The sequence below is a fragment of the Arachis hypogaea genome, chromosome 16, assembly GCF_003086295.3.
Source record: "Arachis hypogaea cultivar Tifrunner chromosome 16, arahy.Tifrunner.gnm2.J5K5, whole genome shotgun sequence".
Lineage (NCBI taxonomy): Eukaryota > Viridiplantae > Streptophyta > Magnoliopsida > Fabales > Fabaceae > Arachis > Arachis hypogaea.
The window spans coordinates 131,523,032-131,538,748 of NC_092051.1; the positions used below are offsets into that span (position 1 = coordinate 131,523,032).

Below are 15,717 nucleotides of genomic sequence, written 5' to 3' on the forward strand. Positions count from 1 at the left end.
CTCACAGTGGATAGAGTAAGTTTCTAAACCCAATAAGAAAGCAGTTAATAAAGCATTGTTAGGTGCAAAAGAAGCTATGCTTGGGATTAGATGAGGCTGCAGGTGTTCCTGTAAGTTCTTTTCATTGATTTTACACTTATTATTATGCTTCTTCTGTCTGAATGATGTTGATTATAAATGGGATCTGCTGCTAGTAACTACTATTTCTTTGCAGTTCATGCAGATTGAACCAGAATCACAAACAAAATTTTTGGATGCTACACTGAACTTGGAAGGAGTTTTGTTGGCTGGAGTTCCAGGAGCAGGAGGATTTGATGTTGTTTTGCTGTTACTTTGGGAGATTCAAGCAGCAATGTGAAAAAAATATAGAGCTTACTCAATGTTATTTAATATTTAAAATTATTGAATTTAATTATTTGAAATTGTATATTAAATTTTTAATAATTTTATTTAATATTTAATTAAACCGGTTGAATCCCGGTTGAACTTCGATCGAACCGCTAAACCAGTGAACCAGTCACCTTATCGGTTTGTTGACCGGTTCAATTTTTGCAACCTTGTTCAAAACTGACCCTTCACATTATTATTTATTTATTAAAAGACCATATATATATATATATATATATATATATATATATATATATATATATATATATATAGGCATTACAAGGTAATTTGTGGGACCAAATGAATTTCTTATGGGGTAACTACATCATCATAACAAATACCGCAGTGTGTGATCTAAAAAGAAAATGTAACAAATAAGTAATGAATCAGCACAGAGTTCATAAGAGCTAAAATGCTAGAATCAAATTTCAGTAAATAATCTCAACTAGAGAAAACAGCACATGGTTCATAAGGTATTAATTAATGACAATATATAACACTAATAAGTAATGAAGAAGAACACATAGTTCATGAAATTAATAAACAAACATAGATTACAGCTGAAGCAAGTTTGATAATCAAAACCAGGGCATTCAATTTTATAGCACACAAATCTCAAATCTAGCATTTAATTATATATAAAATGCAATTAAATATACTTTCTCTAACTATTAGAACCTAGAACCTAACAATCAGAAATATACCTTCTCTAACAATCAGAACCTAGAACCCTAACAATCAGAAACAATACACATTCAGAAACTAAAACCCCCAAAATTAAAAACCATATAATCGCAGAACCTCCCCAATTCATAGAACCAAATTTAGGGAAAACGAAACATACCTTCTTTGTCTCGTTTGGCCATTGTTGTTCATCATCATCATTATAGCCACACGCACCTTCTTCGACACTAAAACGAGAGAGGGAGTGAGGCAATCAGCAAGAAAGAAAAGATAGAGAGTGAGCCAGAGAATGATTACCTAGTGAGCGCACGATGGTGAGCGACGATGGGAGGAAGGGGTTCGGCGCTGGTGGGAGGGGCTGGGTTTGGCACTGCTGGGAGCCTGGGAGGGGTTTCTTTGAGCTTCACTAGGTTAGAGTTTCTTTGAGTGCATCTGATTTGGGGGTGGGATAATGGCAAGGGGTTAGTGGTCTAATGGTTTTTTAGGATTCTTAGTTGACCAGTTCGGTTCAGTTCAGTTAAGGTTTCAGTATCAAAATCAAAAATCAAACCGAACCGCATAAAAAACAACAAAACATGAATTTTTCGATTTTTTTTGGTTTTTGATTTGTCTGATTTTTTATTTTTTCAGTTCGGTTAGTCGGTTTTGTTCGGTCTGGATCGGTTTTGAACACCCCTAATAGCCACCAGCGTCCCCTTGGATGTAGCTTCCAATCATATCATAGGATGCATCTTGATGGTTGGCTGCTAAAACTTGCATCCCAGTCAAGTGTTGAGAGATCATGCTAATTTGTTGGGACATGATCTTGTTTTGAGCCAAGATGGCGTCCAGTGTATCTGCCTCCATGACTCCTCTCTTTTGAGTAGTCCCAGTATTCATAGGGTTTCTCTCAGAAGTGTGCAGATACTGGTTGTTGGTAACCATCTCAATAAGCTCATCTGCCTCTTCAGGCATCTTCTTCATGTGTAGAGAACCACTTACAGAGTAATCCAATGACATCTTTGCCATCTCAGAAAGGCTATCATAAAAGATCTGCAGCCTGGTCCAATCTAAAACCATGTCAGGAGGGCATCTCCTGATCATCTGCTTGTATCTTTCCCATGCCTCATAGAGTGACTCTCCATGTTTTTGTCTGAAAGTTTGAACATCCACACTAAGCTTAGCCAGCTTCTAGGGTGGAAAGAATTTAGTTAGAAATCTAGTGACCACCTTCTCCCATGTGTCCAAGCTCTCCTTGAGCTGAGAATCAAGTCACTGCTTTGCTCTGTCCCTTACAGCAAAAGAAAAGAGCATGAGCTTGTAAATCTCAGGGTTCACTCCGTTCGTCTTAACAGTGTCATAGATCTGTAGGAAGTCAGATATGAATTTGTTGAGGTCCTCCTGCGGGAGTCTATGAAACTGACAGTTCTGCTGCACCAGAGTGACCAATTGAGGTTTAAGCTCGAAATTGTTGGTACCAATGGCAGGTACAGCTATACTACACCCATAGAAGTCAGGTGTGGGTGCAGTGTATGAGCCAAGCACCTTCTTTTCTTGCCCTTCAGAATTCGGATTCCTTCCATTAGCTGCCATGGTGGGTTCTTCAACTTCCTTCTCAAAAGTTTCCTGGAGATTCTCTCCGGCTTTGTAAGCTTTAGCTTGTTGCAAACACCGCCTCAAGGTTCTTTTAGGTCTAGAATCAAACTCGAGAAGGGGTTCTTTGTCCCTGTTCCTACTCATAAACAACAAGAAACAAAGAAAAAGTGAGATTCTCTATGTCAAAGTATAGAGAACTCCCAGTGAGATATCCTATGTAAAAAAAAGAAATTAAGTAAAACAAAATAAACAATTAACCAAAAAAAATTGAAACAACAAGTGAGAAAATAACTTAAAATTTTTTAAAAACTAAAAAGACAATAACCCTAAAATTTTTGAAAATAGAAATAAAAGAAAAACCTTAACAGGACACCAAATTTAAAATTAAAAATTATATGAAGATTAATAAGATAAAATTCGAAAATCAAGAAAAATAAGCAAAATATAAAATCAAAAATTAAGAAGAAATTAAATAAACAAAATCTAAAGAAAAGAGGTTTGGTGAGTTGTAAACGCATAAACAATAGCAAGGGAAATAAAGAAAGCAATAAATAGTTTGGTGTGAGAACAATGTGAGAAAACAGCTAAGGTTTCAGAGATGTTTACTTTTTCCGAATTAAAACGTCTTACCAACTATTTTAACAATGAATGATTCATTTTATGGCAAACCATAAGTGTCTAATTGATCATGACTAGCCATAAAGCAGATTTGTGCTTCATATTCAGAATCTTCATCCTCATCCGAATCATTCTCTAAATCCTCCTATGAAGCCATGAGCATTTTCTTCTTTTCTTTCTTCGCCTTGTCTTTCTTTTTGAGCTTTGGGTAGTTGTATTTGAAGTGACTTGTCTCTTTGCAATGATAACATATGACTTTTCTTATATCCTTCTTTTGCTCCTTTGAACTTGATCCCTTAAACTTGCCTTTACTCTTCATTAGCCTTCTTAATCTCCTAGCAAAAAAGACAATTTCATCATTTGAAAAACTATAATTGGAGTTATCATTCAATGATTCAACTTTTGATTTTAGGGCCACTCCTTTCTTTTTCGTGTCTTGGCTGGCGTATGTGATTTCACATGCTAGAAATTTCACTACAAGAAAATGGAACATTTGTAACAAAAATTTTGTATCAAATTAAAAATTGTTACAAAAAACCCTTTTTTTGTATTAATAGTTGCTGATTGTTACAAAAAAAGTATGTTTTGTAACAACATTACAAGTTGTTACAAAATATCCAGATATTTTGTAACAATACATTTTATTTTGTTACAAATGATGGTAGTTTTTGTAACGCGCCGGTGTTTTGTTACAAAATATTGAAATGTTTTGTAACAAAACATAAAGTAGTTGCAAAAATTCGTAGTATTTTGTAACAAAATAGTTTTTTTGTTTCAAAAAATCAAATATTTTGTAACAAAATATTTTTTTGTCTGAAAAACTTAAATTAATTTGTAACAAAAAATTAATTTGTCACGGAATTTAATATTGTTTGTAACAAGTTTTATTTTGTGTCACAAAATATGTGTATAATTTATACATTTTTTTTTCAAAATGTTAAAAACTTTAAGAATTAAAAAAATTGTCTTTATATTTTTTTAAAATAATTTTATTTTGTTTCAGAAATAAAAAATTTTGTTTATATAATTCTTTTAAAATATATTGTATAGATTATTTTTTACATATCCATTAATTTTTAAATGATGTAAATATTAATTTATATTCCTTTAGAAAATTAGTATATAATTTATAATAATCAGAATTTTAAGATAACTTAAAACTAATTTGTAAAATTAAAATTTTTTTTATTAATTTATAAATATAAATAACAAAGAGTTAAAAATATTCCAAGAAAATGTAAAAAACTAAATGCAATGTTAAAAAAACCAAGGGCTAATAGCTAGTGAATGTAAAATGGTAAAAAAAATCCTAAGGTTCCCCCATTCCCCCACCTCACTCGAAGCCTCACACTCAGTAACTCTCAACCCATGGCACCGTCAACAAACCCTATCTGCGAGGGAAAAAGGAGCTGCTTGCGGGAGAAAGAGTCACCGGCGTAGCCCCTCGGAGACGTCTCCGGCTGCGTCGTGGTCCTCAAGTCGCTGGTCGAATCTGGTTCGTGGGTGCCACTCCTCACCTCCGTCTCTGTCGGCGTGGCCGTCTTGGCTCCGCTGCCTTCCGCCTTCTCTGCCTCTGCGTCTAGCCTCTTCTGTTTCTGCTACCACCGTATCTGTGGTCGTCTTGGTGGGTGAGTCCTCTGCTGGATGTGCGCTATTCCTGCCGAAGCTCTGCTCGTGCCAAAGCTCTGATCGTGCGGTCACATCTCCTCGCCAGTGGCCTGCGTCTTCGATGGTGGAACGGCCCCAACCCGTCGCTGAGAACTGAACTTGGATCTGCTTCTGCCATTCTTCAGTCTAGAGGTGATGATTTTTTCTAATATGTAGTTGTTGTAAATTAATTTTGTGGACGTAATTCTTGCTGTTTTATTGTAGGTTTAGAAGAGAAAAATTGATGCTAATTATGTAAAAATAAATGATTTAATATGTTGTTCTGTTTGTTCTTTTTTCTTTCTTGAGGGTTGTATACTAAAGTTGAAAAACCTGAGTTACATAATAAAGTAGAAGAAACCTCTATTAGCACTAAAAAGTTTGTCTTCTAGCTTGATAGTGAAATGATGAATTTTTAAAAAAGGGTCTTCTTCTTTAAAGTAGTTAAACTTTATGAATTACATCATTTTTGCATTTGCTAAGTTCTTCAATCTTTATTCCACTTGTTTAACTTTTTTGAAAACTATAATATATTTTGAATCAAGTACCAACTTTTATTGATGTGCTTTCCTTTGTGTAATTGTATATTAAACGATGTTGCTATTTTTTTATTTTATTTTTCTAATTTTATCTCTGTTAACTTTATTGTAGATTGCGTAACATAATGGCTACACGGAGATTGACAAGGGCTGCTGCATCTGGTTATACACCACGAGCACCTGCCACGGCCCCTGCAGCGCGTGCCCCTGCCCCGCCCCAGCCCCGGCAGCCCCTGCAGCACCTATCCCAGCCCCTGCAGCACCTATCCCAGCTCTTGCAGCCCCTGCAGCATCTGTCCCAGCCCCGGCAGCCCCTGCAGCCCCGGCAGACCCTGCCCCAGCCCTGGCAGCCCATGCAGCCCCTGCCCCAGCCCCAGCAGCATCTGTCCCAGCCCCGGCAGACACTACTTCAGCACCACCCACTGCCCCTGTTGATAGGCGTATTGGTAAAAGGGGACCTTCACGTGGGATTGCAACAAATAGGGTTATCAAAACAAAGACAAATGGGAAATTGGAATTGCCGATATCTTTAGAGAACTTAGTTCCTAATGGCATCCATGCTGATCTGTTTGCATCTGAAGTGGGTATCGTTACAAGACAAAATGCTCCTTTGGATGTAGAGAAATGGAGCCAAGTTGGAGATGATGTCAAGCAAAAAATATGCGACATCGTTTTGGTAATAGATATTTATATTTTCTGTTATTCAGTTTATTATAGAAGTTATTTCTGCTAACTAACTTTGACAAATCATTTGTAGGAAAAGTTTGATATAGCTGATACGCAAGTAATGCGCAATATGATTTTAGCTAAGGCTAACATATGTTATCGAAGTTGGCGCTCAAGATTGCGTTAGCACTATGAGTTGTATCAAACTGATGAGGAGCGCCTTCAAAATCCACCAAACAATGTTCTACCGGAGACATGGGAGACTTTGGTGTCCTACTTTGGAAGTCCTTCTTTTCAGGTTTAAAATTTTCATTGTGACAACCATTGAGGTTTTTTTTATGTTGTTTTGCTATTTTAGGTCAATGTAAATTATTATAGCTGACCTCCTTTTGTCTTTTGTGAGTTTGGTCTTCTATAGGAAAAAAGTTTAAGAAACAAAGATAATAGAAAGCATCATGTTGTACCCCATATTGTTGGTCGAAGGACATTTCAAGTTGTTAGACGTGATCGGGTAAATAGTCTTAAAGTTTTAATTTGGTCTTCTATTTTTTGCTATATCATGTTTGCACTTAACTACATGCTATATTTTACACTTTCAAAAAATTTGCAGCGCCATCCTAGAACCGGTGTCGAGCCTGACATTCAAGAATTATGGCAAATTACTCATCAAAAGAGTAATGGAGAATGGGTGAATGAAAAAGCTAAACAAATTGATGTAACATTCTTAAGCTTTTTCTCTTTTTGTTGCATGGAAGTTAAATATTATCTCCATTTTCAAATTACAAATTGGATTGTGTAGGATGACATTAGCACTATGCTTGATGACTCCTATGATTTGGAAAATTCTCTCACTCCAAATGAAGCTTTTCTAATTGTGAGAGGTGACAAAAGTGGTGCAAGTTATGGCATAAAGGCTTCAAAGTCTAAGTTAAGGATTCAAGCACAACTTCAAGAGGAAATTCAAGACCGTGAGGAGCTAACAAAGGAAATAGATGTGCTCAAAGAAAAACTTGAAGAGCAACGAACACGGCAAGAGGAAGAATTAGCTCAAATGAAAGCTCAATTGGAAGCTCAACAAGCTGTTGTCAACTCCCTCATAGTGCGCTTTGACAATGAAACAAACTAGACCCTAAAGGTACTCCTAAAGTTGCTTATGTTTTTAATATATTTTTGTAGATGATTCCCATTTTATATTAGTATACTTTAATTTGTATATGGATCTCTTTATCACATTTTACTTGTGTCATGGTTGAAAAATGACAAATGTCCTATTGATTGCTTTGATAAATTTGGTTGGGTATGGCTGAGACATAAGTTGCATATTGGTTGTGTTTGTTGGAACCGTGAACGGTGGAAATATCCAATTTTTAGGGGAGGTTCTGCCGAATTTTTTATAAACAGTTTGGATAAAACTTAGTGGAAAAATTATAGATAGTGTTATATCTTGTTTCTAACTTTTTGGTTTCGGTTTTTCTTATTTACAAGAGTGCTGAAAGGGTGACCATATGCAACCTTGAGGGCTCAAGAATGTTTTGATGCATAGAGACACTAATCTATGTTAGAACTTTTATGTTTTGGTTGAACTTTTATGTTAGAACTTTTATGTTTTGGTTGAACTAATCCATGTACTCACTAGCTAATGTTATTTTGTTTCAAGACAATTTTAGCTAGAAGGATCTTGTTTGACTTATGTATGTTTTTGCATATTAAATAGATGTAAACTAGCTTATTAAAAGCGTTATTATATTAGTTAATTTAAAAACTAATTTACTAAATTATGCACGTAATTTGTAATAAAAATAAAGTTGTTACAAAATAACTTATTCGCTTTCGTAACTGAAGAAAAAAAATGTTACCAAATCATGTTATATTTTGTAACAAATTTTTTTGATAGGAAAAAAATTTACTGTCACGAAAAATACCTTCAAGATTAAAATTTGTTACCAGTTTTGTAACGGCTTCTGGTTTTTTGTATCAGAAAAAATTGTTACAAAATATGGTATTGAATTGTAACAGTTCCATTTTTCGTTACAAAAACTTTTTGTAACGGGACTTACTGCAATGGACCCTTTTTTTGTTACAAAAAACTTTTGTGTCAAAATATCGACGTTTTGTAACAATATTTTTTGTTACAAATACGCCTTTTTCTTGTAGTGTTTGCTTCTCAACTTATCATAGGTTAAAGGATTTAGGTTGTTGCTCTCGGCTAGGACAATAGCTTTTGTTACAAAAACTCACAAGGGTTTGTTTAGTGTAGGTCATGCCTATAGCATCCAAGCTGTTTATGATGATTGAGAACCTCTCAAAATATTTCACGAAAAATATTTCATACTCTTTTCACAGCATATCAATCCTTGTTTCTTTGACTTGTTTGATACCTTCATGTGTGACTTGGAGTTTATCCCAAATCTCCTTTGCTGTCTTGTATCTAGATACCTTCCTATATTCCTCGAAGCTGATAGCATAGTACATCAAGTTGATAGCTTTGGCATTTAACTTGACTTTCTTCTTATCTTCATCATTCCATTCGCCTTCTTTCTTTGGAGTCACCACTCCATCAGAACTTGTCTTGGTTGGCACTTTAGGACCACTCACAATGATTTTTCATATGTTGTAGTCAATGGATTGAACAAAGATCCTCATTCTTTCCTTCCAGTAAGCATAATTCTTCCCATTAAAGAAAGCATACCTATTGTTTAACTAACCTTCTGTTAGAGTGTAGGCCACAATGTTTGCACTCAAGTTGTTAGCTATTGGACTTTTCCCCCAAGTTGTGAAGCTTGATTCTTGAGACCTAGCTCTTGATACCAATTGAAAGTTCTTGTTGGCTTAGAGAAGGGGGTTGAATCTATGTCCTTCTTTTAAACTTGATTAATTTTGCCTTAAACCAGAAAATATAACTTAGCTTCTATTCTGTCTACGAGATGGATTATACAGAGAGAATTTTATTTTGTCTCATAAATCATGAAAAACAGAATCAGTGCAGGGAAGAAGAAGATGACACAGCCATGTATCTTGGTTCAGTTGTCTCGTGTAATGCAACCTACATCTAGTCTTCACCACAACATCAGTGGAATTTTCACTATCATATCAAATATTACATACACCAATTCCCTAGAATTCAACCTGATTCTATCTGGGACAAATCAAGCTTCTACCTAAACTTGACTTGACTAGAAAACTTTCTAGGCTCTTAACACTCTAAGTGCTTACCCAACTTAGCAAAAGGATACAACTCAAACATCAGAAACAAAACAGAGATACAATCAAAGGAGATTTGAAATAAATATTGGCTTTTCTCTCCAAGTTCCTCTCTTTACCTTTTCTCTCAATGGTTGTTTTTTAATGCCTCTCTTTTATGCCTTTTACCATTGAATAGAAACAAAGAAAGACATAACATACAAATAGAATACTTAAAGATAAACTATGAAGGAGATGATGATTTACAGCTCAAACTCTATATGCTGAACCCAAATTCTAAACTCTCAAATATAGCTATTCATCTTGGCAGAATGCTCCCTTTAGTGTAGGTGTAATGCTTCCAAAACTTCAAACTTAGATTTGTGAGGTTTCTCTCTTTTCTTCTCTCTAGTTTTCTCTCCTTGAACAAAAGTGAAGATTGTTTTTCTTTTTGTATGAACTCTATTTCCTCAACTAGCGGTTGTTCATAAGGTCAACTTCTTAAATCTTGAGATGTTTGAAATTTCTCTTTCTTTTTCTTCCATTAGTCCAAAAAATCAAGGATTACAAATCAGTGTTAAGCACGATAGCAGAGGAAAAAGTAGCGGCAATTAGCTTTCTCAGAGATCTTGACAAAATCTAAGCCCTTAATCTTGTGCTTTGTCCTCAAATTTCGTCATCAACCATTGAGTTACAACAGAGCAAGATAGCCACCACTTTCTTCAACTTACTCAAAATAGTGGTGCAGAGGAAAGGAGAAAATGGCAAGCAATTGACTTGCATGTAAATGAAAACAAATTACCTTTAACATTTCTGATTGTGCTTAACTTGCTCTTTTTGATCTTAATTTGACATGACTTCCTTGATTTGTTTTTCCTTTCTTCCTTTTTGGTATTAGAATGAAAAAGTAAAACTCCCTTTCTTCTCTGTGATTTATCCCAAGTGAACTTAGTAAAAGCTTAGGGTTGCTTTCCCTTTGGCTTGATTGGCATTGGGTTGGGTTGTGGTTTCAATTTCCATTCAGCCATCTTCAGATCGCTTTGCTTTTGCATTTGGGCTGCATACTTAATATGAGCCTGCAACACTAAGTCATTTCATCACTCCAATTGGCCTTTTAACCCAAACAACACTATGTTTGTCATCACCAAAATGTTATTATTTGTTTGCTAAACTCAATATTTTGTAAATCATTTCTTTACTGTTGCAGGAGCATATTCGAAGCATGAAAGGTTGAAAATATTTGCTCTAACATAATTTTATCAGTAATAATTTTCCCACACAATTTTAATTGTGAGGTTGTTTTGAACATTGTGAAATTATATTCATCGATGGATTTAAAATCTTGTAACCGCAAATGTAACCATTCATATCGGGCATTTGAAAGAATCATCGGGGTTTTGGTGATAATACCTTTCTGTAGGTTCTTTCATAGTTTTGCTGAATTTTTTATAGTAAGATATTCATTTTTCAATCCTTTGTCAAGATGACGACAAAGAAAAATCATTGTCGTAACGCGATCTTTTCACGTTGTATTATTGTTTATCTTAATGGCATTATGAAGACCCATTGAATCAAGGTAAATTTCATCATCTACAATATTCGTGTTAATAACGTGTTGTGAAATTAAGATAGATAGATAAAAATAGAGCTAGAAAATTATAGGAGAGAGTAAGAGAACTTTGTTATTAATTTTCAATGTGTCACTCAATATAGCATAGCACATTCACACTAATATTGCATACACAATATTCTTCTCAAAGGAATTAAAATACTACTTGAGATAAGTAGTTATGTGTATTCTCTTCTATGTGTTATTCTTAGTGCGTCGAAACCAATATTCTAAAAACCAGACTGGTCGTTGAATCGTTCTAGTTACTGGTTTACTGGTCTAACCAATTCAACTGTGGTCCAACTAGAAGAACCGTTTTATAATAAAATAATAAATAAAATATAAAAATACACTAAAATATAATTATATCCTAATAGAAACCTTAAAATGTCATCCAAATTAAAGCAGTACATCAACCAAAGTCTTATAGTCTCATTAAAATAGTTAATAACAATTATTTTTTGATAATTTTAGAACTCACAAAACTCCCAAAGAGGGATGTGAGATCTTACAAAAATTATAGACATCCATAACAACTCCAACAACCTTAAAGCTAGCAAGACATATCATAACATTTCATCAAGACAACATCAAAACATAAGAATAACAAATAACACCTCCAACTATCAGCCTATATAGGATAAAATACCATTATCAACTAATAGATAGCCTGCATATCTCATTGCTTGAGATTATCTTTACTGAATAGATATCTTCTCTCCCTACACTCCTACCACCAAAGATTTTCAAAGAACTGGGTTTTATTTACAAATGCCTCATAGTTCGCTTCCTTCTTCAGGAAAACGCCACTGTTATGAGCTTTCCAAGCACACTAAATAATTGCAGTCACACTATCGCAGAGAATTAGAGTGGTAGAGAAACTTGTAGTCACAGAGCCAGAGAACTAGAGAAGCAGAGAGTCTTGCACTCGCAAAGTCATGCTCACGCTGTCCAGCCACCACTAGTCCAATTTGACAACACTGGCGGCAAGCCTCACGACGACACTCCAACTTGAAAATTTTGGTCAGGAAAAATTCAAATTTCAGAGGGATAGAGTCAGAGATTGAGACTTGAGAGAGGGATAGAACTGAGATAGAGAAGAGAATAGGGAGGCAGAGGGAGACAGAGAGAAGACAAGAGAATAGCATATATGGCGCGCAATGACAGCGACGAGTGGAGAGAGAGGTTGCAGTGAGTGACGGGCAGTGAGGGTGACGAATAGAGATGGAGGCAGCAACGAATAGTGCAGGCAAGCAACGAGACAATGCGGCGACGTAGAGGGGTCGGCAGGTGACGAGATGGATGCCGGTGAGAGGTGACGACAGAGAAGGTTAAGGCTTTGAGACCTTCCTCTGCCGTATTTGAGTGTTGTGAGTGTGGAAGACTAGGTTAGGGAAGGGGGCCGAGTGGCGTGGCTCCGAGACGAAGGCCGATGACAGAGAGGGTTGAGGAAAGCTTTGCCTCTGTCATGTGTTGAGTGTTAAGAGTGTGAGAGAGTAAGGTTGGGGAGGGATCTCCGGACATGAGAAAAGAAGACCAACTTGCGTTTGAAAGTTTTCTTTATCTTTAAAAAGAACTATGCGACGTCGTTTTTTGAAAATTGACCGGATTCTGGTTCGGTTCGATCAGCCGATTTAGCGGTTCTCAAACAATTTTTAATTTAGCAGTTTGTTTGTTGGACCAAATCGTAACTACTTCTAGTTCCCAGTTGGATCAGTCCAACTGGCCGGTCCAAGCTAATTTTCAAAATTATGGTAAAAACTTTTTTTAGAATTTTTATAAATGAAAATTTTGAATTAAATAATAATAGGATATTATTTATTTTTCTAATCCACTTACTAATTAGTTTAAACACATTATAAAAAATTATGTCCCATTAATTATTAAAGTTTCATACTCTATTATATATGATAATGCTTCATTATATGACAACGACGACGACGACGATGACGACAACAACAACAATATTAATATTAATAATTTTATAACAATTAAAACCATATTTTGAAATATGATTGTTTTGCAATCGAAGCTCGCCAATTAGGAGTGAAAATAGAACAAGTCGAAGCGAGCTTTAGCTTTGACGAGTCTGACCCATGTTATAAATAGATAGTTTAAGTCTAAGATATTTACTTCTCATAAGCTTTTTTTTCAACTAGAGTCCGACCTGTTTAAAACCCAACAAGCTCACAGTCTATTTGAAAAGCCTGTTTCGTGAATTATAATTCAAAATAATAAACTTAAAAATTCTAAGTTAACATTAAATACATTACAAAATTTATAATTCATAATTTCTAAAGCATAATTCATTTATATATCAATCGTTAATAACATATTATAACCATACCATTCATAAACTTTTTTTTTAAACAAAAAAATACAATCTTGACTAATGTTGAGGGTTGATTTTTTTTGTTTTGTTTTGTATTTAATACAAGTAAATAATTAAAAGTCTAAATTAAAAATATTTTATTTTTTTAAAAAAAAATATTTACTAACCCAGCCAATGTCATATATTTTTTTAAAGCCTATAATCTGAGATTTTTAATTAATAGATTTTACCAAAAACACAAATTTTGTCAATTTAATAAAAGGAATCAAGGTGAGTCGAACTTAAAACAAGTTAGCCCAGCCCACTCTCACCCTATCGCCAATTAATGGGGTAGCCTGGTCAAACTCCGCGAGAATGCCGCACGGGTCAGCGAAGATGCCAAACTTTGCCTGCCTTCTGTGCCATTCTCCAATTCTCTAATGAATAGAGTCACAGAGATAGACTTACTAGTAGCAAAAAGTACATTGAATACAGATAGACTTCGAAGTATTGAAGTTGAAGTTTTCTTCTCTCTCTCAAATTCACTCTTAGATTAATATCCATTTGATTATTGTATTTATGAATGGATAGAGTATTAAATTGCTCTCTTGTGTAGTTTTGTGTTTAAAATGTTTTATTTGAATTTAAAAAGTTTTATTTAATTTTAATGTAGTTTTTTTAAAATTAAAATTAAATAATTAATAAAATATTCTACATGACAATAGTATAAGAATAAGGTTAATAATTTAGAGAATAAATATAAGTTTTAAAGACATAAAATTAATGATGGATGCATTAATATATTTATTTATTATTTTTTTTAGTTTTATAAAAAATATTTTATTTAAATTATAAGAAGAATGATAAATAAATGTATTAATGCATCTACAGTTAATTTTACACTTTTAAAATTTGTATTTATTCTTTATATTATCGATCTTATTTTGTATTACTACATATAACACATTTTATTAATTATTTAATTTTAACTTCATAGTAGGATCATACTAAAATTAAATAAATTTTTTAAAATTCAAATAAAATATTTTAAATTTTAAAACCAAAACAAAAATTAGATCCAAACCGATATAAAGACCAATTATTCACAGATTTATATCCATATCTTAATCGTATTTTCCATTTACAGTTTTCATTCACATATACAAATACTCGCATATTATTTGTTGAACTCTATTTTTTTTTGTGGGTATAGATTGGACCCTTGTTTTTGTTCCGACATTCCATAGGTTTTTTTTATATTGATCCATAGATATGTAATGCATATAAATGGGTCAACAGTGGTGTAATTCTTGACAATGAAAAAAAAATAATAATAAAAAAATCATTGGGTGTTAACTTATTAGTTGTTGTTTATATTCGTTTACATTTAAATTTTTTATTTTTTTTCACACGCTGTCCTAACCATACCTTAAATCGTCCTCATCATGCATTAAAATCATTCTAGTAATTTCTGCTTTTTTTTTTTTTTTGTCTTTTTGCTTTTTCTCTATATAAATTGTCGAGAACAATTTCTTTAATTTAAGACAATCTCTAATATATTTAGGATTGGAAGTGAGTCAAATCAACTCATGAACTAGTTCAAATTCGACTTATTTATAGTTTAATAAGCTGAACTTGTGAATTGGTGAGTCGAGTTTGAATTTGGATTTGATCTTATAAATTAAATAAGTCGAGCTTAAACTTGGATACGCTTAGCTCATTAGCTCGTGATCTAACTCGATTATATATATAATATTAAAAATATAGATTAAATGTATATAGAATATGCGTATTAATAATTTAATATATATATATATATATATATATATAGAGAGAGAGAAAATAGTAATATATAATTTTTACATATATATTAATGTTCTTAATTGTTTAAAAATTTATAATCATTTTTATATATAATTTTGATGTAGGACATAAATAAAAAATTTTTAATTGATAGATAGACAATATATTAAATTTATTTTTTTAATATTTTTAATATATATAAGTTATAATTTATTGATATAGAATTATAGATTATGTACTTATTATTTGAGCCAACTCGTGAGCTTCCATTGAGCCAAACTTGAGCTTACGAAATAGACTCAATTGTTAATGAGTCGAGTCGTGAGTTAAGTTTAATTTTTGTGAGTCGAACTTGAACTTGATCTAACTCGACTCAGCTCGACCCACTTCCAACCTAAATATATTAGTAAATATATAGCCACATCATAATTATCTATTATACCAATTTTTACACATTTAAAAAAATGACCCTACTCATTACAATACGCACAACTTTTTTTGTTTATTATAGCTGTCATACTTTATTTGTTAGTTACCAAAAAAAAAGTAGAGCACACTTATTAAGATATTCATCTCTTATTATTGTAGTAACTATTGTATTTAAAATTTTATGATTGTAATTACTTCATTTTCTGATTTACTATTATAATCAAGGTTCTGAGAATTGAATCGGTCATTGAACTGCTCTAGTTATTGGT

At 33.3% G+C, this 15,717-nt stretch overlaps 1 non-coding gene across 1 annotated transcript; it reads left to right on the forward strand.

The window, feature by feature from the left end:
• Nucleotides 1-2,123: 2,123 nt before the first annotated feature.
• LOC112761844 (small nucleolar RNA R71) lies at nt 2,124-2,232 on the forward strand. Its single transcript, XR_003182217.1, has one exon. It is a non-coding gene; the product is annotated as a small nucleolar RNA R71 (small nucleolar RNA).
• Nucleotides 2,233-15,717: the final 13,485 nt, after the last annotated feature.